The 25,748-nt window shown below is 41.6% G+C and overlaps 1 protein-coding gene across 4 annotated transcripts in view; it reads left to right on the top strand.

Moving 5' to 3' along the window:
- Positions 1–25,748, top strand: part of LOC139747166 (probable G-protein coupled receptor No18) — a 156,980-nt gene that overhangs the window by 113,770 nt on the left and 17,462 nt on the right. The gene's annotated exons all lie outside the window — the stretch shown is intronic.

Genomic DNA, 25,748 nt, shown 5'->3' with positions numbered 1-25,748 from the left:
GGGTTACGCGGAGGAAGGTGGATGTGTTGAAAATGAAATGTGTGACGACTATATCTGGTGTGAGGCGGTTTGATCGAGAAAGTAATGAAATGGCAAGAGAGATGAGTGGTAATAAATTAAAAATGTGTGGTTGAGATAGTAGAAGAGGGTGCACTGAAATGGTTTGAACACATGGAGATGTGAGTGAGGAAAGAGAATATATGTCTCAGAGGCGGAGGGAAGAAGAAGCGGGAAACCAAATTGGAGGTGGAAGGATGGAATGAAAAATATTTTGAGCGATATGGGCCTGAACATGCAGGAGGGTGAAAGGCGTGCAAGGAATAGAGTGAATTGGAAAGATGTGGTATACCGGGATCGACGTGCGGTCAATGGATTGAATCAGGGCATGTGAAGCGTCTGGGGTAAACCATGGAAAGGTCTGTGGTGCCTGGATGTGGAAAAGGAGCTCAAGTTTCGGTGCATTGCACATGACAGCTAGACACTAAGTGTGAACGAATGTGGCCTTATTTGTCTTTTCCTGGCGCTACCTTGCCGGAAGGGGGGGGGGCAACTTCATGTGTGGCGAGATGGCGACGAAAATGGATGAAGGCAGCAAGTATGAATATCTACATGTGTATATATGAATATGTCTGTGAATGTATATGTATGTATACGTTGAAATGCATATGTGTATATATGTGCGTGTATGGGCGTTTATGTACATACATGTGTATGTGGGTTGGTTTGGCCATTCCTCGTCTGTTTCCATGCGCTACCTCGCTGACTCGGGAGACGGTGATTAATCATAATAAGTTGAATAATGTATACACACACACACACACACACACATATATATCTATATATATATATATATATATATATATATATATATATATATATATATATATATATATATATATATATATATATATATATATATACATAAAACCTATAAAACCTTTCCCATGCCACAGAAGGTGGCGTGAAAAAGGTGGGAGGTGGGCAGAGTAGATAGGGTAGTGAGTGGTGGGATGAAGAAGAAAGATTGTAAGTGAAAGAGAAGAGAGAAGCGTTTTGACGATTTTTACAGGGAACTAGTGCAAGTGACTAGGAGATGTATAAAAGAAAGAGGCAGGAGGTCAAGAGAAAGGTGCAAGAGGTGAAAAAGAGGGCAAATGAGAGCTGGGGTGAGAGAGTATCATTAGAGTTTAGGGAGAATGAAAAGATGTTTTGGAAGGAGGTAGATAACGTAAGATGTGAAATGTGAGATTGATGTTCATTGATGATTTTTGCTCTTCTGGGTGGTGGAGAGGCTACTCCATTGAGTAGGCTTTGTTGCAGGTTTATATTTAGTTTGTTTCTCTGTTTTGACTTGATGATGCTCATTGCAGAGAAAGATGCTTGACAAAGGTAGGCAGACCCAAAGGGGAAAAGTTTTTCCAAAGCATTCTTTCACAAGTCCGGGTCCTATTTCTTTACACAGCTGCTAAACCGTGAGAGGGTTGCACTTTCAAACATCAGTTTGAGGCTACGGTCTGAACACACTTCTAACATTGCTTCCTGAAGGTAAATGGAAAGCTTCCTCATATTGCTTTCAGATAGCAGGAATAGATTTCTAACCCAATCTAACTGTACAGATTTCTCATATATATGTCAGGAAAGTAAGATTTTATAGCGCAGATAAGGTTAGTCAAATGATCCGCAATAGCTAGTTTCACAGTCTCTATCTCGTCATTGTTACTGGAAGAATAAGCATCTGATAGAGTTAAACACGTAAAATCCTCCATGAGCATATCTCCTTCCACAACTCTATTTTCTCTTGAAAAACACCAACTTGATCATATAAGTTGAGAATGTTTCGATCATTGCTCTACAGAGAATAAATCTAACTCATTCATTGTGCTGAACATGTCTACCTGTGCAAGTCAAGTGGTGATTTCAAAAATTATGGCAAAAGGAGATCCATGTTCCGGCAACTCGAACAACCTGGCGAGTACCCTCCCTGTCCACAGCCAGCGAACCTCTGTGTGCAGTGATATATGTGTGCTCAGATCCTATGCCCTCGCGCATATATGTGTCAAAGGTGGAGGGAACGAGGAGAATTGGGAGACCAAATTGGAGGTGGAAGGATGGAGTAAAAGAGATTCTGAGCGATTGGGGCCTGAACATGCAGGAGGATGAAAGGCGTGCAGTGAATAGAGTGATTTGGAACGATATGGTATACCGGGGTCGACGTGCTGTCAATGGATTGAACCAGGGCATGTAAAGCGTCTGGGGTAAACCATGGAATGTTTTGTGGGGCCTGGATGTGGAAAGGGAGCTGTGGTTTCTGTGAAACAGGCGATCATTAAGTGACCTTGACTGTATAAAGTTGATCACATTGATGTCATCATTCAATATCCCATGCAACTCTGAACTCATCATTTTGGATGCTGATGATTCTCCGTGAACGATACAATGGCTCCATTCCACATCCAGGATTTGCCTTCTTCATCCATGCAACGAGTCCCTTCACTTTCCCGGCCATGGTAATGCAGCAGCGTCTGTACACACGCTAATGCAAGATCGTCAACTAAACCTTTGTTCAGAGAACTAATTAATGACACTGAAAATGACTTCCCCGGTTGTGCGTTATTCTAATTCTTTGCCAAAAAAAAAAAAGGGGGTACATGTTCATTTATATCATCTCCATCAATGTTTCTCATAAATGACACAGGTTGAGCCTTTCCACTGAAAATCAGTCGACTGGTCATGTTGAAAGGAAAAAAGACTTGCTTGTTTTCAGCTTATTTAAAAATTGATCAATAGTATCTGCACTCATTTCATTTACCCTTCGAGAAACAGTTTGGTTGGTCAGCTGCCTTTTGATCTAGCATTTTTTCAGCCACCACAACTGCAGTTGGCAATACCAGTTCTTCGACCATATCAAATGGCTTTCTTGCTTAAGAAACTAATAAAGATACAGCTAAAGACGCTTCCAGAGATTCGCTTGATGTTGTGGAGGCTTTCTTAATTGTTGTCTGGGAACAATTAAAATCAGCAAGTTTTCTTTTCAAAGTACTCCGCCAGTTTACCAACATGACACTAAAATACTCCGCCAGTTTACCAACATGACACTAAAATACTCCGCCAGTTTACCAACATGACACTAAAATACTCCGTCAGTTGACACTAAAGTCTTGTGTTAAGGTGACGTTGAAGGTGAGTTGGTTTCATGCTACTGAAGGTCAACCACGCCCCACACAAGACGCCCAAAGCTTCCGGAGGATCAGAATTCGTAGACGTCAATGCAAAAAGCACATACTAATCTCCCTCGTATTGCCGATATATTTAGGTCGGTCTGTTTTCTTTTTCTTCACATCTTGATTTCCCACACTTGCATTGCTGCTCGCGGCTGCCACAGCTATCACGTTTGAACCATCAGTCCATATTTCTTGCTGGTAAATACATAACTGTGTGTGTGTGTGTGTGTGTGTGTGTGTGTGTGTGTGTGTGTGTGTGTGTGTGTGTGTGTGGGTGTGTGTGTGTGTGTGTGTGTTTGTGTGTAGGCTCACATGTGAATTTGAAAAACAGATGGTCATACTTTCACTCCTAAGACGAAACTGAGCAAGAGTGACCCGAGGGAGGAGTCCAGCACTGTTCCTGTACACGTCCTCTCCCGTCTCCTCTCCCCCCCCCCCCTTCTCTCTCTCTCTCTCTCTCTCTCTCTCTCTCTCTCTCTCTCTCTCTCTCTCTCTCTCTCTCTCTCTCTCCCCTACTCCCACCTCTCCTCAGTTTCATTCTCGTTCATTTCAAGTCTTACTCTCTTCTCTTGTCATTCACTTAAGTTGGAATCTTCGTCGTAAGTGCTGTGGTTTTTCAGTTATTTCATATTCTTAAAAAAAATCAGCCATGCACACACATATTCATGCTCAGTAAAGTTACTGATGCAAGATGCCATATAATCTATATGTGATACAGTTTTGGAAAAAAGAAAAGGCATCTCTTCATTATCTTCTTACGTGTCCCTTTGAGCAATGCTGCGTACCCTTAGGGGTAAACGTACCCCTGGTTTGGCCAACAATACCATAGAACATTTGTCAAAATTTTCTCCCACTGTCATGTTGTCTAACCCGATATAATAAGGACCGTTCGTTGTTGGTTGCACAGCTACAGAGATTGAATAGCTTACAAAGAGGAATAGAATTCTTCTTTGACAATATACTCTCACAGAAACAGTAGACAGAAATACAAAAAAAAAAAAACTGCAACCAAGTTCCGGTAACTTTACGTGGACTACTGCAAGAGAAGGTAATGTGAAGTAAAACATACTGTAAGAATGATTATCCCTACACTTTCGCCATGAGTTTGGGCTCTCTCGCCCTTGGTGTGACCAAATTGAATATAACATTAAAGGTGACGGCGAGAGAGAATGTCTTGCCTTACAGCAGTCCACCATTATGTGATATTACGTTTTATGCAGTAACAATGATACGTGCGTAGAGAGGACGAAAGAGATATCCATTGCAGAACAAAAGGATATATGTATGTATATATATATATATATATATATATATATATATATATATATATATATATATATATATATATATATATATATATATATATATATATATATATATATGTATATATTCAAATGGATTTGTATGTAGCATTTATTGATCTGGAAAAGGCATATGATAGAGTAGATAAAAATGCTCTGTGGAAGGTATTAAGAGCATATGGTGTGGAAGGTAAGTTCCTAGAAGCAGTAAAAGGTTTTTATCGAGGATGTAAGGCATGTGTACGCATAGGAAGAGAGGAAAGTGATTGGTTCTCAGTGAATGTAGGTTAGCGGCAGGGGTGTGTGATGTCTCCATGGTTGTTTAATTTGTTTATGGATGGGGTTGTTAGGGAGGTGAATGCAAGAGTTTTGGAAAGAGGGGCAAGTATGCAGTCTGTTTTGGATGAGAGGGCTTGGGAAGCGAGTCAGTTGTTGTTCGCTGATGACACAGTGCTGGTGGCTGATTCGGGTGAGAAACTGCAGAAGCTGGTAACTGAGTTTAGTAAGTGTGTGAAAGAAGAAAGCTCAGAGTAAATGTGAATAAGAGCAAGGTTATTAGGTACAGTAGGGCTGAGGGACAAGTCAATTGGGAGGTAAGTTTGAATGGAGAAAAACTGGAGGAAGTGAAGTGCTTTAGATATCTGGGAGTGGATTTGACAGCGGATGGAACCATGGAAGCGGAAGTGAGACACAGGGTGGGGGGAGGGAGCGAAAGTTCTGGGAGCGTTGAAGAATGTGTGGAAGGCGAGAACATTATCTCGGAAAGCAAAAATGGGTATGTTTGAAGGAATAGTGGTTCCAACAATGTTGTATGGTTGCGAGGAGTGGGCTATGGATAGGGTTGTTCGGAGAAGGGTGGATGTGTTGGAAAGGAGATGTTTGAGGATAATATGTGGTGAGAGGTGGTTTGATCGAGTAAGTAATGAAAGGGTAAAAAGAGTGTGGTTGAGAGAGAAGAGGATGTATTGAAATGGTTTGATCACATAGAGAGAATGAGTGAGGGAAGATTGACAAAGAGCATATATGTGTCAAAGGTGGAAGGAACGAGAAGTGGGAGACCAAATTAGAGGTGGAAGGATGGAGTAAAAGTGATTCTGAGCGATCGGGGCCTGAACATGCAGGAGAGTGAAAGGCGTGCAATAAATAGAACGAATTGGAACGATGTGGTATACCGGGGTCGACGTGCTGTCAATGGATTGAACCAGGGCATGTGAAGCGTATGGGGTAAACCATTGAATGTTTTGTGGGGCCTGGATGTGGACAGGGAGCTGAGGTTTTGGTGCATTATACATGAGAGCTAGAGACTTAGTGTGAACGAAAGTGGCCTTTGTTGTCTTTTCCTAGCGCTACCTCGCGCGCGTACGGGGGGTTTGTTATTTCATGTGTGGCGGGGTGGTCCTATGTGTACTTTCGTGTAATAACCACATCATCGGGGGAGATACAAGAGAGAAATATAAGTCAGTTAATATACAACATCGAGACTTAGCTAGGACTCCATTTGGTAAACATGTGATTGTCTGGGACAATCAAATATTTACCAAATAGCGTCCTAGCTACGTCTCTTCGTTGTATATTTAGCTGACTGTTATACTTCTCTCTTCTGTCTCCCCTGATGAAGTGATTATTACTCGAAAGTGCACTTGGGAACTTATCGTGTTTCATTTTCCCCTTGAACTTATAGGATTATACTTGATCACGCGCAAAATTGTGATTCTTTCCCACACACACACATATATATATATATATATATATATATGTATATATCATACAAAGCTCCAACAGCCAGGATCGAACCTGGGACCCCTTGTGCAAGAGGCAGGCATGCTAACCGCTAGGCTAAGGGACTGTATAATAGGAAACAACTATTCGAAATACTAAGTACTCGAATACCCTTCGTCTCACAATGGTGAACAACGGGGTCTATCGGTTGTTTCCGAACAGAACACATAGCCAGCTGATAGCGTTTTACCGAACCTGACTGTACAACGCGGAGTTATATGAATACGAATAAAGTGTATATGAACGCGCACCTTCATAGAACATACAAAGCTCCAACAGCCAGGAGAAGAAATATAAGTTTAGCTTCAAATCCCTTCGTGTTTCACATCAGGGAAAGCTAAGGTAACTAGCAAAATATACAGGAGAAACTCAGGTCAAGTGTGCAGCTCATTAAGGAAAATTGACACGCCAGGCCATAACATCGAGGGTCGACTGTGCAAAATCCATTTATACATCTCATTAGCAAGTCATATCGCAACAGTTCCGGTGGGCAGACACCTTTTTATATCAAATCAGATGTTACTGGGTCTCAGTGAAAGTGGCCATGGGACATATTCACATTTTGATCATAAATTTTAGAATTGTATAAGATTCTGTTATCTTTATCTCGAAAGGAGATCTAACTTTAGTAATGTGGCGAGCACTATATATATATATATATATATATATATATATATATATATATATATATATATATATATATATATATATATATATATATATATATATATATATATATATATATATATATATATATATATATATATATATATATATATATATATATATATATATATATATATATATATGTTATCCTTGGGGATAGGGGAGAAAGAATACTTCCCACGTATTCCCTGCGTGTCGTAGGAGGCGACTAAAAGGGAAGGGAGCGGGGGGCTGGAAATCCTCCCCTCTCGTTTTCTTTTTTTTTTTCCAAAGAAGGAACAGAGAAGGGGGCCAGATGAGGATATTCCCTCAAAGGCCCAGTCCTCTGTTCTTAACGCTACCTCGCTATAGCGGGAAATGGCGAATAGTGTGAAAAAAAAATATATATACATATATACATATGTGTGTGTGTGTGTCTGTGTGTGTGTGTGTGTGTGTGTGTGTGTGTGTGTGTGTGTGTGTGTGTGTGTGTGCGTGTGTGTGTACGTGCGTGTGTATGTGGGCAAGGAGGTGCAGTTAGACTTAAGCAATATAAATGTAGTACAAGATCAGCACAAGAATGGAATGATTTGTCTCATCATATTAAAGATTATGATCATTGTGTTGATTAGAGTAATGCTAATTCTGGTATCAATTCTATCTCCCTCACCAAGAGAAATATCATTGAATCTACTCTTGTCAAATATACAAAGAACCGTAACATGAATATTAGTGAAGGTTGAGAGAAACTGGATTGGTTTGTCGTAGGAAAAATCTTTAAACAGTTTCCTTTCTTAGCCACAAAATAAAATTTTATGGCAGGCATGTTGCCAGACCCAGACACCACAAAACCGAACACCACCATCCGGTAACATTTCTTTACCAACGCCGTCTGAGCTACGTCTCTTCCTTGTATATAGACGGACTGTTGTATGTCTTCTATCTGATTCTTGTATGTCCCCTGACGATGTGATCATGACACGAAAGTGCACAATGTGAGGGAGGCAAGTTGTTAGAAGCAATGAAAAGTTTTTATCGAGGATGTAAGGCATGTGTACGTGTAGGAAGAGAGGAAAGTGATTGGTTGTCAATGAATGTTGGTTTGCGGCAAGGGGTGTGTGATGTCTCCATGGTTGTTTAATTTGTTTATGGATGGGGTTGTTAGGGAGGTGAATGCAAGAGTTTTGGAAAGAAGGGCAAGTAGGCAGTCTGTTGTGGATGAGAGAGCTTGGGAAGTATAAGTTGTTGTTCGCTGATGATACAGCGCTGGTGGCTGACTCGGGTGAGAAACTGTAGAAACTGGTGACTGAGTCTGGTAAAGTATGTGAAAGAAGAAAGCTGAGAGTAAATGTGAATAAGGGCAAGGTTATTAGGTACAGTAGGGTTGAGGGACAAGTCAAATTGGAGGTAAGTTTGAATGGAGAAAAACTGAAGGAAGTGAAGTGTTTTGGACATCTGGGAGTGGATTTGGCAGCGGATGGAACCATGGAAGCGGAAGTGAACGATAGGGTGGGGGAGGGGGCAAAATTTCTGGAAGCGTTGAAGAATGTGTGGAAATCGAGAACGTTATCTTGGAAAACAAAAATGGGTATGTTTGAGGGAATAGTGGTTCCAACAATGTTATATGGTTGCGAGGCGTGGGCTATAGATAGAGTTATGCGGAAGAGGGTGGATGTGCTGGAAATGAGATGTGTGGGAACAATATGTGGTGTGAGGTGGTTTGATCGAGTAAGTAATGAAAGGGTAAGAGAGATGTGTGGTAATAACAAGAGTTTGGTTGAGAGAGCAGAAGAGGGTGTTTTGAAATGATTTGGTCACATGGAGAGAATGAGTGAGGAAAGATTGACAAAGAGGATATATGTGTCACAGAAGTGGAAGACCAAATTATAGATGTAAGGATGGAGTAAAAGAGATTCTGAGCGATCAGGGCATGAACATGCAGGAGGGTGAAAGGCGTGCAATGAATAGAGCGAATTGGAACGATGTGGTATACCGGGGTCGACGTGCTGTCAATGGATTGAACCAGGGATTGTGAAGCGTCTAGGGTAAACCATGGAAAGTTCTGTGGGGCCTAGATGTAGAAAGGGAGCTGTGGTTTCGGTGCATTATACATGACAGATAGAGACTGAGTGTGAACGAATGTGGCCTTTGTTGTCTTTTCCTAGCGCTACCTCGTGCACATGCGGGGGGAGGGGGATGTCAGTTCATGTGTGGCGGGGTGGCGACGGAAATGAATAAGGGCAGACAGTATGAATTATGTACATGTGTATATATGTATATGTCTGTGTGTGTATATATATGCATACGTTGAGACGTATAGGTATGTATATGTGCGTGTGTGGACGTGTATGTATATACATGTGTATGTGGGTGGGCTGGGCCATTCTTTCGTCTGTTTCCTTGCGTTACCTCGCTAACGCGGGAGACAGCGACAAAGTATAATCAAAAATAGATATATATATATATATATATATATATATATATATATATATATATATATATATATATATATATATATATATATATATATATATATATGTATATATATATATATATATATATATATATATATATATATATATATATATATATATATATATATATATATATATATATATATATATATTAGGGAGAATAAAAAGATGTTCTGGAAGGAGGTAGATAAAGTGCGTAAGACAAGGGAGCAAATGGGAACTTCGGTGAAGGGCGCAAGTGGGGAGGTGATAACAAGTAGTGGTGATGTGAGAAGGAGATGGAGTGAGTATTTTGAAGGTTTGTTGAATGTGTTTGATGATAGAGTGGCAGATATAGGGTGTTTTGGTCGAGGTGGTGTGCAAAGTGAGAGGGTTAGGGAAAATGATTTGGTAAACAGAGAAGAGGTAGTGAAAGCTTTGCGGAAGATGAAAGCCGGCAAGGCAGCAGGTTTGGATGGTATTGCAGTGGAATTTATTAAAAAAGGGGGTGACTGTATTGTTGACTGGTTGGTGAGGTTATTTAATGTATGTATGACTCATGGTGAGGTGCCTGAGGATTGGCGGAATGCGTGCATAGTGCCATTGTACAAAGGCAAAGGGGATAAGAGTGAGTGCTCAAATTACAGAGGTATAAGTTTGTTGAGTATTCCTGGTAAATTATATGGGAGGGTATTGATTGAGAGGGTGAAGGCATGTACAGAGCATCAGATTGGGGAAGAGCAGTGTGGTTTCAGAAGTGGTAGAGGATGTGTGGATCAGGTGTTTGCTTTGAAGAATGTATGTGAGAAATACTTAGAAAAGCAAATGGATTTGTATGTAGCATTTATGGATCTGGAGAAGGCATATGATAGAGTTGATAGAGATGCTCTGTGGAAGGTATTAAGAATATATGGTGTGGGAGGAAAGTTGTTAGAAGCAGTGAAAAGTTTTTATCGAGGATGTAAGGCATGTGTACGTGTAGGAAGAGAGGAAAGTGATTGGTTCTCAGTGAATGTAGGTTTGCGGCAGGGGTGTGTGATGTCTCCATGGTTGTTTAATTTGTTTATGGATGGGGTTGTTAGGGAGGTAAATGCAAGAGTTTTGGAAAGAGGGGCAAGTATGAAGTCTGTTGGGGATGAGAGAGCTTGGGAAGTGAGTCAGTTGTTGTTCGCTGATGATACAGCGCTGGTGGCTGATTCATGTGAGAAACTGCAGAAGCTGGTGACTGAGTTTGGAAAAGTGTGTGGAAGAAGAAAGTTAAGAGTAAATGTGAATAAGAGCAAGGTTATTAGGTACAGTAGGGTTGAGGGTCAAGTCAATTGGGAGGTGAGTTTGAATGGAGAAAAACTGGAGGAAGTGAAGTGTTTTAGATATCTGGGAGTGGATCTGGCAGCGGATGGAACCATGGAAGCGGAAGTGGATCATAGGGTGGGGGAGGGGGCGAAATTCCTGGGGGCCTTGAAGAATGTGTGGAAGTCGAGAACATTATCTCGGAAAGCAAAAATGGGTATGTTTGAAGGAATAGTGGTTCCAACAATGTTGTATGGTTGCGAGGCGTGGGCTATGGATAGAGTTGTGCGCAGGAGGATGGATGTGCTGGAAATGAGATGTTTGAGGACAATGTGTGGTGTGAGGTGGTTTGATCGAGTGAGTAACGTAAGGGTAAGAGAGATGTGTGGAAATAAAAAGAGCATGGTTGAGAGAGCAGAAGAGGGTGTTTTGAAGTGGTTTGGGCACATGGAGAGAATGAGTGAGGAAAGATTGACCAAGAGGATATATGTGTCGGAGGTGGAGGGAACAAGGAGAAGAGGGAGACCAAATTGGAGGTGGAAAGATGGAGTGAAAAAGATTTTGTGTGATCGGGGCCTGAACATGCAGGAGGGTGAAAGGAGGGCAAGGAATAGAGTGAGTTGGAGCGATGTGGTATACCGGGGTTGACGTGCTGTCAGTGGATTGAAGCAGGGCATGTGAAGCGTCTGGGGTAAACCGTGGAAGGCTGTGTAGGTATGTATATTTGCGTGTGTGGACGTATGTATATACATGTGTATGGGGGGGGGTTGGGCCATTTCTTTCGTCTGTTTCCTTGCGCTACCTCGCAAACGCGGGAGACAGCGACAAAGTATAATAAAAAAAAAAATATATATATATATATATATATATATATATATATATATATATATATATATATAAATATATATATATATATATATATATATATATATATCAAGAGAGAGAGAGAGAGAGAGAGAGAGAGAGAGAGAGAGAGAGAGAGAGAGAGAGAGAGAGAGAGAGAGAGAGAGCTGGCCCGCGTCCCCACGCTTTCCAGAGACGAATGAACCATTACTGGGATACAGGGAGGCCACAGTGGAGGCGCCTCTTGCTCCTGACTGCCATATATTTGTCCTCCCGGGGGAGTGTTGGCCGCCGTGGACGTGATGGCCAAGCCATCTCCCTCACTAGCTGCCATAATTTCCAGCACTAGGCCTCTAGGAGCGACAGATGATCACGCTATGCTGGTGGGGAGAGTCTAGGTGATGTCTCCACGGAACTTTTACTCTTTGTTTATTTCCAGACACCTCTGTCAGGGCTTATTGTGGTTTCGCTCACCTGCTGGTATTATCTGTTCGTACCGTTGTCACGTCTTTGCTTACGATCATATTTCACCACTAATCTATCGTCGTAACTGTAGCTGAAAGCAGTACCATAAATACGTTTAAATATTTGCGTAAACATTTTGCTTCACATCCACGATAGATATCATCTTCATCATCTTAGGCTCCTGATAAGTTTACAGGTCTTCTTCGAAGACCCTGTAAGTGTTTCTACTCCATACTACATTAATCCATAAGGCTTTATTCCCGTCCCCTATCATTAACAGCCTCGTCAGACCCAGTGATCTATTGAATTCAATTGTATTCCGTTGTATTCAGTTGCATGGTCTCTATAAGCTGCTTTAATTCAGGGTTAAGGACCTCTTGCTGAAGCAGGGATTAATGAACCAGTGACTGACACAATACAAGGGCATATTGTTCCTCCAGAAGAGGGATGTGGTGGAGGCATAACAGTGGGAGGAGCTTTTTATGTGGCAGGTGCTGCTCTTCTGTATATGTAATGACTATATCATATGATGGGATGGGACGATTGTTACCGTTTAATTACCACCTCATCCCCAACAGAATACATCATGCTCACTCCTCTCTCCAAGACCTTTGCATTTACCTCCCTCATTTCCCCATCCATAAATAAATTAAACAACGATGGGCACATTACACACCGCTTCTTCAAGCTACCTTCCACTTGGAACCGTACGTTCTCCTGTCTTCCTATTTGTACATACAGACCATACGCCAGTGATAAAAGCTTGTCACTGCTTCTAGCAGTATTCTGCCACATAATATTCTCTTAGGATCTTCCACAAACCAACTCTATCAACTGTCATATGCTTTTACTACGTCCATAAATGCCTCATATAAATCATTCTGTTTCTCTATATATTTTTCACACACTTTTTTGGAAGCAAACTCCTGTTCCACAAATCCTCTACTGCTTCTGAAAACATCCCTAGTCTGATGTTCTGTACATTTTTTCATCCTCTCAGTAACTACTGTCCCATGCAACTTACCAGGTGCATTCAACAAGCTTATATCTCTGTAGTCTGAACACTCACGTTTATCAACATTGCCTTTACACATTAGCACTATCTATGTGTTCCGCCAATCCTCAGACACCTCACTATATTCCATACACACTAAGCAGATCGTACCTAACCAATCCGCAACAGAAACATCCACTTTTTACCTTTAGAATTTCAATTGCAATACCACCCATTCCCGCCTCCTTGCTATATTGCATCTTCCTGAAGTTTTTCACCACCTCTCCGCTCTTTATCAACCCAAACTCCATAAATATATATATATATATATATATATATATATATATATATATATATATATATATATATATATATATATGTATATATATATATATATATATATATATATATATATATATATATATATATATATATATATATATATATATATATATATATATATATATATATATATATATATATATATATGTATATATATATATATATATATATTTATATATATATATATATATATATATATATATATATATATATATATATATATATATATATATATATATATATATATATATATATATATATATATATATATATATATATATGAAGCACTTGACAAAATACTAACACCAACCAAATAACAGATTCCAAGTCTATTCTTCAGCATTATGTTGTCGAGTCTGGAAGTTTACTGGAGATCACATGGTACGTGAACCGTCAAGATGAAATGCCAAGTTGGTAGACAGGACTATAGATCATGGACGGAGCTCCTGGTAGACAGATCCCAGAATTGGCCTACCTGACTGGATACACTGGTAAACAGGAAGGTGCATCGCAGACTGAGTTACTGGGAGGCAAATCTCTGCACTAACTGGACTAACTGGGACGCACTGGTTAATAGGACTATAAATCATAAACAGTCACTGGGACGTTGATCCCAGTACTGACTGAGTTCACTGAGTTACACTAGTAGACAGGACTGGATAGTAGACAGAGTTACTAGGAAGCAGATTCTAGTCGTAACTAACCTAATTGAAGCGCACTAGTAGACAGGACTGTACACCATAGAGAACTGATAGGATGCAGATCCCAGTATTAAACTACCTGAATGGAGTTCACAATGATGGGATACGAGCAAAATGTTTGTATTTGAGGATGAGTGGGTAGATAACCCAGACTGCTGAGGGAGTAGCAATGATAATTATTCTTTTCTTTTCTTTCAAACTATTCGCCATTTCCCGCATTAGCGAGGTAGCGTTAAGAACAAAGGACTGAGCCTTTGAGGGACTACCCTCACCTGGCCCAATTCTCTGTTCCTTCTTTTGGAAAATTAAAAAAAAAACGAGAGGGGAGGATTTCCAGCCCCCCGCTCCCTCCCCTTTTAGTCGCCTTCTACGACACGCAGGGAATACGTGGGAAGTATTCTTGCTCCCCTATCCCCAGGGGATAATTATACACTCAATAATAGATGACCTCTTGACAGAAACTGAATGATTGACAATCATATCAACCTATACAACTGTGATTACTTCAACGCCAATTTCTATGATAGAGTTCTGGTATTACCCAGGCCCTTTTTATAGGCTCCTGTTGTTGACCAGGACTTTTGCAAAGGCTCTTACAGGTTAGGAGCTGCGGTTTTTTTCAGTAGCAGGGAATTGTAGACATCTATGCAGTGAGGTGTTCTTTGAGAAGACGTCGCTCTCAGTGATACAGCCTCGCCAAAGGTGACCTTTCAGTCGCTGTGTGACCTGGAGCAGGCAGAGACCAGTAACACGTCATATCCTCATATACGTGTAAAAGGGAGACACATCATAATTACCTTCCATTCGTTTTCCCTATGTAACACTCTCATGCAAAATTCTGGGTTTGTAAAGTCCGAATGTAGAGGTAATGCTGTTATTTACGTGATGTTAAAGAGCTGTGTGCGTGTTAGACGAGATACTTTACCTTCAACTAGACTCAGGTATATGCCTGTGAGGATATGAGATCATGCACGCGTGTCCACACACAGTGGTAAAGATTGACAAATATTTTTTTTTTTTTTTCATACTATTCGCTATTTCCCGCGATATATGAGGAGAAAAAGAAGAGGTATTGTTGCGTTATACATATGCATTTACCCTCGTAAATAGAAATGTGGTATTATAGAGGCACTCTTCCTTCAGGTAAAGACTCATGGCTTTTTTGTCCCTAGTTACGACTAGACGCTTGCTCACTAACAACATACAGACACACAGACACACAGACACACACGATCTATTCTTCCACGACCAAAAAAACTCCTTTCTCGTGCAGTACAAATTGGTAATTACACACACACACACACACACACACACACACACACACACAGGAAGAGGATTGCAGCAGCTCTCAACGGGACCTTAACAGACTCTAAAATTGGTCTGATACATGATTGATGAAAGTCAGTTTTTAGTAACTGTTAACCAATGAAGATTAGTCAACGTGAAAGAATACCTCAATATGATTATCATGAAGCAGGAGATAAGCTTCAGGGTTCTTGTGTCTGAGAAGGACTTGAGAGTCGACATGGTTCCTGTCTTGTCACTAGAGTTCCTCACAAGGAGAACAATTAGAGAGACAGATTGTCTTCTAGACTATATCAAAATAGCTTTCAAGTTTATGGATAAGGAAATGTTCAGAAGCTGCTCATACCCGACATTAGAAACAATACTAGAATATGCTTCTCAGGTTTGGTCACAGCACCTAAAGAAGCACAAAGAGTTGATGGAGAAGGGCCAGAGGAGGACAGCAAATATGGCACTAGTATTAGAGGAGCTGAGTTACTTGGAAAGGCTAGAGGCTCTACATATGCCTACATTGAAAGAGTTGAGGGTGACCTGATCACAACTCTTAAAGTTTTCGAAACAGGTTGACGAAGTGGACACCGAACAACAGTTCTTCGAGAGAATAAAGATAGAACAACGACTGGACATAACACGATATTCTGCAAGGGACCTGTTAAAGAAATATGTAACGAAGTACTTTTATGGAGTTAGAGTGGTGGTTGAATGGTGCAAAATGACTGAGGACATTGTTGTGACAGACAACATACAATGACTTAAAAAGTTGTATGATAGTAGAGTATATTCAAGAGATGGGGTCTTCACAAGTGTGAAAACCTCCTCTCCGTGCAGTACAAATAGTCAGTTACAGATACATAATCGTGCACACACAGGCTCAGTGGTAAAACAGCAGTCAGGATGTGAAGAGTAAAATTCGAATATGAGGACTGTTTGCCGAGTTCAGTGAAATGAATGAAATTAGATCATTTCTTGATGATTTTCAGCTTTATTGGCACACGTATCCAACACATATATAGATATTTCATAAGCCTTATATAGGTCAACGTTCTTTAGCATTGTGTTTATGTCTTTTCTAAATATTTCGCTGCATTCTCTGACCTCCTCCCTGTTCTTTTTCACTGTTGATGTGGCAACTGCATTTTCCATAGGAGAACAGCCCTTGATCTGGTCTTTAGTCTTTACATCATCCAGTACAGCTCATCCATCTGAGTCTCTCAACCACATTAGCTAGTCTTAAACGAACAGTTTATACTCCTGATGAATTTGTGGAGAAGTTTTGGATCGGCTCTTGTCTTGTCGACCATATTCTTTTCAAAGTTACTTTAATCCTCCTTTCTTAACCTGCGATAGTCTTTTCTTTTTCCTTCTCTCTCTTGAAGTTTTCAAATGCTGGCTGGCTACGGTGGTGCTTCTATCCTTATAACACTTTTCAAAGCTCCTATGCTCTTTTGACCTCACTTGAACCACCTCTGCTTTTTATATCATTCGTACTGTATTTAAGGTTAAGATCCATCTATATCCCTGCCCTACAGATGATAAATTTCACATAACCCTTCACCCACATTGCCCTAGTTCCCAGCTGCGTTTCCTAGTGTGTGTTGTAGAACTAGTCCTGAGTCCTGTTATATTTCTATGATCACATCTCTAACCAACTGCAGAACTACGTGTGTGTGTGTGTGTGTGTGTGTGTGTGTGTGTGTGTGTGTGTGTGTGTGTGTGTGTGTGTGTGTAATTACCAATTTGTACTGCACGAGAAAGGAGTTTTTTGGTCGGGGAAGAATAGATCGTGTGTCTGTGTGTCTGTATGTTGTTAGTGCGCAAGCGTCTAGTCGTATCTAGGGACAAAAAAGCCATGAGTCTTCGACTGAGGGAAGAGTGCCTGTATAATACCACATTTCCTTTTACGAGGGTAAATGCATATGTGTAAGTGATATAAGTAAGGTTCCATTGCTGCCCCTTTTTTTATATATCCTCAATTACCACATAGTCACCTTCCAGCACTGCATAATCCCTTATTCCAATGGATGTATCGTAAATGATATTCTTAATAATCATGTTTCCTATGTGTGTAATGATGAGGTATAGCGTGTTGCATCAACCAATCCCTCAGAACATAGTGTACTCAAGTGACATTATGGTATAGGAAACTTTCCTGTGTATACTTTAAGTAGCTTATGTCTCCAGGACTTTGTCCCCATAAGAGTTCAAAGTTCCCCAGTCAGTCACTTTACAACTGAAGGCTCACCGTTGTAAGTCCTCTACCATCACCGAGACGTGCATGTTATACTGCTTCTTGCACTCTCTTCAGTGTGATTACTGCTAGTGTGTTACGGGGATAGAGTTTTACACACGTGTTGCCCCGTCTCTTAACCTTACATATATATGTACCATGTCTCTAGTGTGTATGCACACATCTCCACTGAAATTAATCTCAGCCAAATACCCATTTATCAACCAACTCCGAAGGGGATGGTAATGAGTTCCTTTGTTTGGTGTAGGCCTACTGTCACGCCTAGGATTCGAGCCCATATGGTACTGACTCATGGTCAGTAACGCTAAGCGCTCCGCCACAGAGACCTGTGTGTGTGTGTGTGTGTGTGTGTGTCCACGAGCGAAGGTGAAAACTAATGCACAATCGAAAATGACGTAAGTGGTATAAATGCTCAACGTTTAACGTTGCTTATCCTCTAAAAATGACACACCGTCGGTTGAACCTCCTCTCTTCCCCAAGTCTCCTGGTGTTTATCAACATCATATAAAGATATGTTTCCCGTGAAAGTTGTGAGTGTGTTTACGCGGCTGGCTCTGGAGCCAAGAGTTAGAGCTGGAGTTGAAGGGGAAAAATTACAGAAAATCATTCCACAAGAGTCCTAGATTATTTCTCTCATGACTCCTTCTTCAGCTGCTCGATCACTCTCTCTCTTCTCTCTCTCTCTCTCTCTCTCTCTCTCTCTCTCTCTCTCTCTCTCTCTCCTCTCTCTCTCTCTCTCTCTCTCTCTCTCTCTCTCTCCATCGGCTTCTTTCGGCCGTGTTGGACGTATTCTTTATCAAGGTGAACTGAACAATAGCCTGACAGCTGAGTGAAAGGAGCTTCTCCTCCATTTAATTCTAAAAGCCTTTCCAGAGCTGAACGGCGAGATTCGCCTTCCAGAAATATTAAACCATTTCTTCCAGTCTCAAGAGTTTCTGACCTTTATTCTTGGTTTAACTTCCGTCTCCAAGTGCAGACAAAGACTGGACTCTCTGTGGGCGAGGGATAAAGAGTGCCTTTGTCTTCATATAATGTTTTATTCTTGATGATTTCACATATACATGTTCCTCACACACCTGTCTCTTCATGGTGCTGGATGTTGCTCTCCGCTTCTCATTTGTTTCAGGGAAAGATAAGGTTACTTACTTTATCACTTGTGTGTGTGTGTGTGTGTGTGTGTGTGTGTGTGTGTGTGTGTGTGTGTGTGTGTGTGTGTGTGTGTGATTGATAATTGTGTGTTATGAGCAAAGAGTTTTACGCTCGTGTTGCCCGTCTCTTGTATATATCTACCACGTCTTTACTCCTAGGCACACACACACACACACACACACACACACACACACACACACACACACACACACTAGCCTAAGCCAGGTACCAATCTATCGACCAACTCTGAGGGGAGGATGAACACTTAAGTTGGGTGTGGTCCACCTGCCACACCCAGGGTTCGAACACAAGCGGGTCCGTCCCTGGGCTGGCCCGTTCAAATTCATGGTAAATAACACTAAACACGACACAACGAAGAGGCCTGTGTGTGTGTGTGTGTGTGTGTGTGTGTGTGTGTGTGTGTGTGTGTGTGTGTGTGTGTGTGTGTGTGCGTGTGTGTGTGTGTGTGTGTGTGTGTGTGTGTGTGTGTGTGTGTGTGTGTGTGTGTGCGTGTGTGTGTGTGTGTGTGTGTGTGTGTGCGCGCGCCACCTTCCCTGACTGATCCCAGAGGGATTAATTACTGTAGTGGCCTAGCCTCCCAGACCTCTGTCATACTACTAATTGAGTTGAAACCCTGTGGCCTCTGGGCCTGGCCAACCCCAAATGGTGGCCACTGTGGCCTCTGGTACTGGGCAACCCCACATAATGGCCACTGTGGCCTCTGGTTTTAGACAACCCCACGAGGTGGCCACTGTGACCTGGCCTACCTCACGAAGTGACTGGTGAGTACTGTGACCTCAGGTCCTGGAGAACTCCAGAAAGTGAGTGGGGTCACACTCGGAGCCAACAATGTGACCTCATTTACAGGAGAACCCAGGAAGTGAGCTGGGTCACTGTGACCTCAGAACCATCATTGTTGCCTCAGATCCTTTGAAACCCAGGAAAGTACATGGAGGGGTCTCTTTGGTCTCAGAGCCGCCCAGTGAGATCTCAGATCTTGTGAAACACACGGTATGACTCGGGTCACCATGGTCTCAGAGGCAACGGGGACAAACTTGTGGGTAGTGCCTCACATGTACACAAGGCAGAGACTTCGCCTGGTACAACCAAGTCATTAAACCTTCCTCAAACACACTGTTGCTGTGAGGAGGTCAGCGCCGGTAGGTTCTGGCAGTAGACCAGTGTGGTTGTATCTGATGAAGTGCTCGTTCACTTTGAATTTTTCTCCTCTACACTGTGATTATGGTACACTTTTTAACTCAACATTATTACGTTCAGAATAGTCTGTATGGAAAACAATTATGGATTCCCACTCACATACAAGAACGAAAAGACACATAGACACACTTCCACACATATATATCTCTTACGTTATTCATTCCTCAGAACGAAAAGAAGCACAGACACACAAATGTCTGTCTTACGTTATTCATCCCTCAGATTCTCCTCCATCCATCATATACTCTATCAAAGCTATTGACAACTCTGAAGAGTCGAGGTGTAAACATTCGAGTGAAACATAACAGAAAAAATAGTTCCACATCCCCAGGGAAAGTCCAGCAGTGTACAACAAACACCTTGTCGTGAATATACTATAAAGATTGCAAAAAAAAAACAAAATCTTGGCTTTAAAAACGCATATGAGGAGAGGAAAATAAATGAGAGAGAGAGAGAGAGAGAGAGAGAGAGAGAGAGAGAGAGAGAGAGAGAGAGAGAGAGAGAGAGAGAGAGAGAGAGAGAGAGAGAGAGGTAACGACTGTGAAACAACATCATGAGGCCCGATCATAGCGATTCATCACGAGAGTCAGGAGTTATACTGGGACTCAGGCGGGTCAGAAATATACCCAGCTCCTGCCTCACATGTCCATAACTTGCCTTGCATCTCGAGTCGTAACGAAGGATCTCAGGTGACAGGGTGATGGGGTCTTGGATGGTGCAATGACTTACCACCGTACAGACCGAGGAGGCAAGGTGAGGGTTTGAGAGAGTCAGAGGTTTCACTATGTTCAGCGCCCTGCGATATATATATATATATATATATATATATATATATATATATATATATATATATATATATATATATATATATATATATCACTTGGGATAGGGGAAAAAGAATACTTCCCACGTATTCCTCACGTGTGGTAGAAGGCGACTAAAGCGGGCAGGAGCGGGGCCTGGAAATCCTTCCCTCCTTATATTTCAATTTCTGAAAAGGGAAACAGAAGAAGGAGTCAAGCAGGGAGTGCTTATCTTCCTTGAATGCTCAGGCTGGGGTGTCTGGATATGTGAGGATGTAACCACAATGAGAAGAAAGGAGAAGTAGGTAGTTTGTTTGAGGAAAGTAACCTGGATGTCTTGGCTCTGAGTGAAAGAGAGCGCAAGAGTAAAGGGGAAGAGGGGTTTGGGAATGTCTTGGATGTAACGTTATGGGGTAGTGAGAGTATAAGAGCTAAGGAAAGATAGTACTACTCCTGAATCAGGAGTTGTTGGAGTATATGATAGAACGTAAGAAAGTAAATTCTTGATTGTTATGGGTAAAACTGAAAATGGACGGAGAGAGATGGGTGATTATTTGTGCCTATGCACCTGGTAATGAGAAGAAAGATCATCAGAGGCAAGTGTTTTGGGAGCAGCTGCGTGAGTGCATCAGCAGCTTTGATGCACGAGATGGGTGATTTCAATGCAAAGGTGAGCAATGTGGCAATTAAGGGCATGATTGGTGTACATGGGGATGTTCAGTGTTGTAAATGGAAATGGTGAAGAGCTTTTAGCTTTGTGTGTTGAAAAAAGACTGGTGATTGGGAGCAAATGGCTCAAATAGAGAGATATACATAAATATACTTATGTGACTACAAGAGATGGTCAAAGGGCATTGCTGCATTACGTGTTAATTGATAGGCGTGTAAATGAGACTTTTGGATGTTAATGTACTGAGAGGGGTAGCTGGAGGGATGTAGGATCACTATCTTGTGGAGGCGAAGGTGGAGATTCGTAAAGGATTTCACAGAAGAGAGAATGTTTGGGAGAAGAGAGTGGTGAGAGTAGAAGAGCTTGGAATGAAGACTTGGGTAAGGAAGTACCAGGAGAGATTGAGTGTAGCATGGCAAAATGTGAGAGCAAATGATGTGAGGGGAGTGGGCGAGGAATGGAATGTATCTAATGAAGCAGTAATGGCTTGTGCAAAAGATGCATGTGGAATGAAAAAGGTGTTAGGTGGGTAGATTAGAAAGGATAGTGAGTGGTGGGATGAAGAAGTAGAGTCGTTAGTGAAAAAGAAAAGAGAGGCGTTTAGACGATATTTGCAAGGAAGGAGTGCATATGTCAGACAGATGTATAAAAGAAAATGGCAGGAGGTCAAGAGAAAGGTAAAAGCGTTGAAAAAGAGGGCAAATGAAAATTGGAGTGAGAGAGTATCATTAAACTTTATGGCGAATAAAAAGGTAAATAACATGTGAAGGACAAGAGGAAAGTAGATGAAGTGAGAATTTTGAAGGATGGTTGAATGTGTTTGATTATAGTGTGGCAGATATAGGGTGTTTTGGTCAGGGTGGTGTGCGAAGTAAGAGGGTCAGGGAGAACCGTTTGGTTAAGAGAGAAAAAGGTAGTGAAAGCTTTCCGGAAGATGAAATTCGTCAAGGCGATGGGTTTGGATAGTATTGCAGTGGAATTTATATAAAAAAAGGGGGTAACTGTGTTCTTGATTAGTTGGTAAGGATATTCAATGCATGCATGGTTTGTGGTGAAGTGCTTAAGGATTCGCTTAATGAATGCATAGTGCCATTGTACAAAGGCAAAGGGGATAAAGGTAAATGTTCAAATTACAGAGGTATAAGTTTGTTGAGTATTTCTGAGAGATCATGTGGGAGGGTATTGATTGAGAGGGTAAAGGAATGTACAGAGCATCAGATTGGGGAAGAGCAGTGTAGTTTCAGACATGGTGGAAGATGTGTGGATCAGGTGTTTGCTTTGAAGAATGTATATGAGAAATACTTAGAAAAACATGAATTTGTATATAGCATTTATGGATCTGGAGAAGGCATATGATAGGGTTAATAGAGATGTTTTGTAGAAATGTCTTAAGAGTATATTGCGTGGAAGTTGCTAGAAGCAATTAAAAGTTTTTACCAAGGATGTAAATCATGTGTATGAGTAGGAAGAGAGGAGAGTGATTGGTTCCTAGTAAATGTCGGTCTGCGGCAGGGGTGCGTGATGTTTCTATGGGTGTTTATTTTGTTTATAGATGTTGTTAGGGAGGTACAAGCAACTATTTTGGAATGAGGAGCGAGTATGCAGTCTGTTAGGAATGAGAGTGCTTGAGAAGTGAGTCAGTTGCTGTTCGCTGATGATACAGCTTTAGTGGCTGATTCAAGTGAGAAACTGCAGAAGCTGGTGATTGAGTTTGGGAAAGTGTGTGAAAGGAGAAAGTTGAGAGCAAATGTGAATACAAGGAAGGTTATTAGGCTCAGTTGGGTTGAGAGACAAGGTTACTGGGATGTAAGTTTGAATGGAGAAAAATTGGAGGAAGCGAAGTGTAGAATTTAGATATCTGGGAGTGGACTTATCAGCGGATGAAACCATGGACGCGGAAGTGAGTAACAGGGTGGGAGAAGGGGTGATGGTTCTGGAAGCGATGAAAATTTGCGGAAGAAGAATACGTTACCTCGAAGAACGAAAATGGGTATGTTTGAAGGAATAGTAGTTCAAATGATATTGTATGATTGCGAGGCATGGGCTATAGAAAAGATTGTTCCGAGGAAGGTGGATGTGTTGGAAATAAAATGTTTGAGGACAATATGTGGAGTGAAGTGGTTTGACTGAGTAAGTAACAAAAGGGTAAGAGAGATGTATGGAAATAAAAAGAGTGTCGTTGAGAGAGCAGAAGAGGGTGTGTTCAAATGATTTGGACATATGGAGAAAATGGGTGAAAAAAACATTGACAAAGAGGATATATGTGTCAGAGGTGGAGGGAACAAGAAGCGAGAGACCAAATTGCTGGTGGAAGGAAAGGGTGAAAAAGATTTTGACGGATCCGGCTTACAGGAGGGTGAGAGGCGTGCAAGCAATAAAGTGAACTGGAACGATGTGGTATACTGGGGTCGACGTGCTGTGAATGGATTAAACCAGGGCATATGAAGCGTCTGGGGTAAACCATGGAAAGTTCTGTGGGGCCTGAATGTGGAAAGGGACCTGTGGTTTCGGTGCAATACACATGACAGCTAGAGACTGAGTGGGAACGAATGTGGGATGGCATTTGTTTAAGGCTTTTATCAGTTATCCATGCGGAGAAAGGCTACAGCCGCTCACACCCATATTTTAGCTGTCCTGTATAATGTAATGAAATCGCAGCTCGCTAGTTCTAATCCAGGCCTCACAAAACTTTACATGGTTTACCCCAGACGCTTCACATGCCCTGGTTCAATCCATTGACAGCACGTCGACCCCGGTGTACCACATCGTTCTAATTCACTCTGTTCCTTGCACGCCTTTCACCCTCCTGCATGTTCAGGCCCCGATCGCTCAAAATCTTTTTCACTCCATCCTTCCACCTCCAATTTGGTCTCCCACTTCTCCTCGTTCCCTCCACCTCTAACACATATATCCTCTTTGTCAATCTTTCCTTACTCATTCTCTCTGTGTGACCAAACCATTCCAATAAACCCTTTTCTTCTCTGTCCACCACACTCTTTTTACTACCACACATCTCTCTTGCCCTTTTATTACATACTCGATTAAACCACCTCACACCACATATTCTCCTCAAACAGGTCATTTCCAACACATCCACCCTCCTCCGCACAACTCTATGTATAGCCCACGCCTCGCAACCATGTAACATTGTTGGAACCACTATTACTTCAAACATACCTATTTTTGCTCTCCGAGATAACGTTCTCGCCTCCTTTCACACATTCCTCAACGCTCCCAGAACCTTCGCCCCCTCCCCTACCCTGTGAATCACTTCCGCTTCCATGGTTCCATTTCCTGCTAAATCCACTTCCAGATATCTAAAACATTTCACTTCCTCCAATTTTTCTCCATTCAAACTTACCTCCCAATTAACTTGTCTCTCAACCTTTGCTCTTATTCACATTTACTCTCAACTTTCTTCTTTCACACACTTTACTAAACTCAGTCACCAACTTCTGCAGTTTCTCACCCGAGTTAGCAACCAGTGCTGCATCATCAGCGAACAAAAACTGACTCACTTCCCAAGCCCTTTCATCAACAGCAGACTGCATACTTGCCCCTCTCTCCCAGCAACCCCATCCATAAACAAAGTAAAGAACCATGGAGACAACACGCACTCCTGCTGCAAATCGACATTCACTGAGAACCAATTGATATCCTCTCTTCGTACTCGTAGACATACCTTACATCCTTGGTAAAAACTTTTCATTGTTTCTAGCAATCTACTTCCTACACCATATACTCTTAATACCTTCCACAAAGCATCTCTATCCACTCTATCGTATGCATCTCCAGATCCATAAATGCCACATACAGATCCATTTGTTGATCTAAGTATCTATCGCATACATTCTGCAAAGCAGACACCCGATCTACACATCCTCTACCACTTCTGAAACCACACTGCTCTTCTCCAATCTGATCCTCTGTACATGCCTTTACCGTCTCAATCAATACCCCCCCCCCCCCTTATAATTTCACATGAATACTCACTAAACTTATACCTCTGTAATTTGAACACTAACCTTTATCCCCTTTGCCTTTATACAATGGCACTATGTATGCATTCCGCAAATCCTCAGGCACTTCGCCATGAACCATGCATACATTGAATATCCTTACCAACCAGTCAACAGCACAGTAACCGCCTTTTCCAATAGATTCCATTGCGATACTATCCAAACCCGCTGCCTTGCCAACTTTGATCTTCCGCAAAGCTTTCACTACCTCTTCTCTGCTTACCAAACCACACTCCCTGACCCTCTCTCTTCGCACACCACCTCGACCAAAACACCCTATACCTGCCAATCTATCATCAAAC

Source organism: Panulirus ornatus, chromosome 67 (assembly GCF_036320965.1).
Source record: "Panulirus ornatus isolate Po-2019 chromosome 67, ASM3632096v1, whole genome shotgun sequence".
Lineage (NCBI taxonomy): Eukaryota > Metazoa > Arthropoda > Malacostraca > Decapoda > Palinuridae > Panulirus > Panulirus ornatus.
Note: the sequence above shows the minus strand (reverse complement) of the source record. Positions and strands in the feature narration are given on the sequence as shown.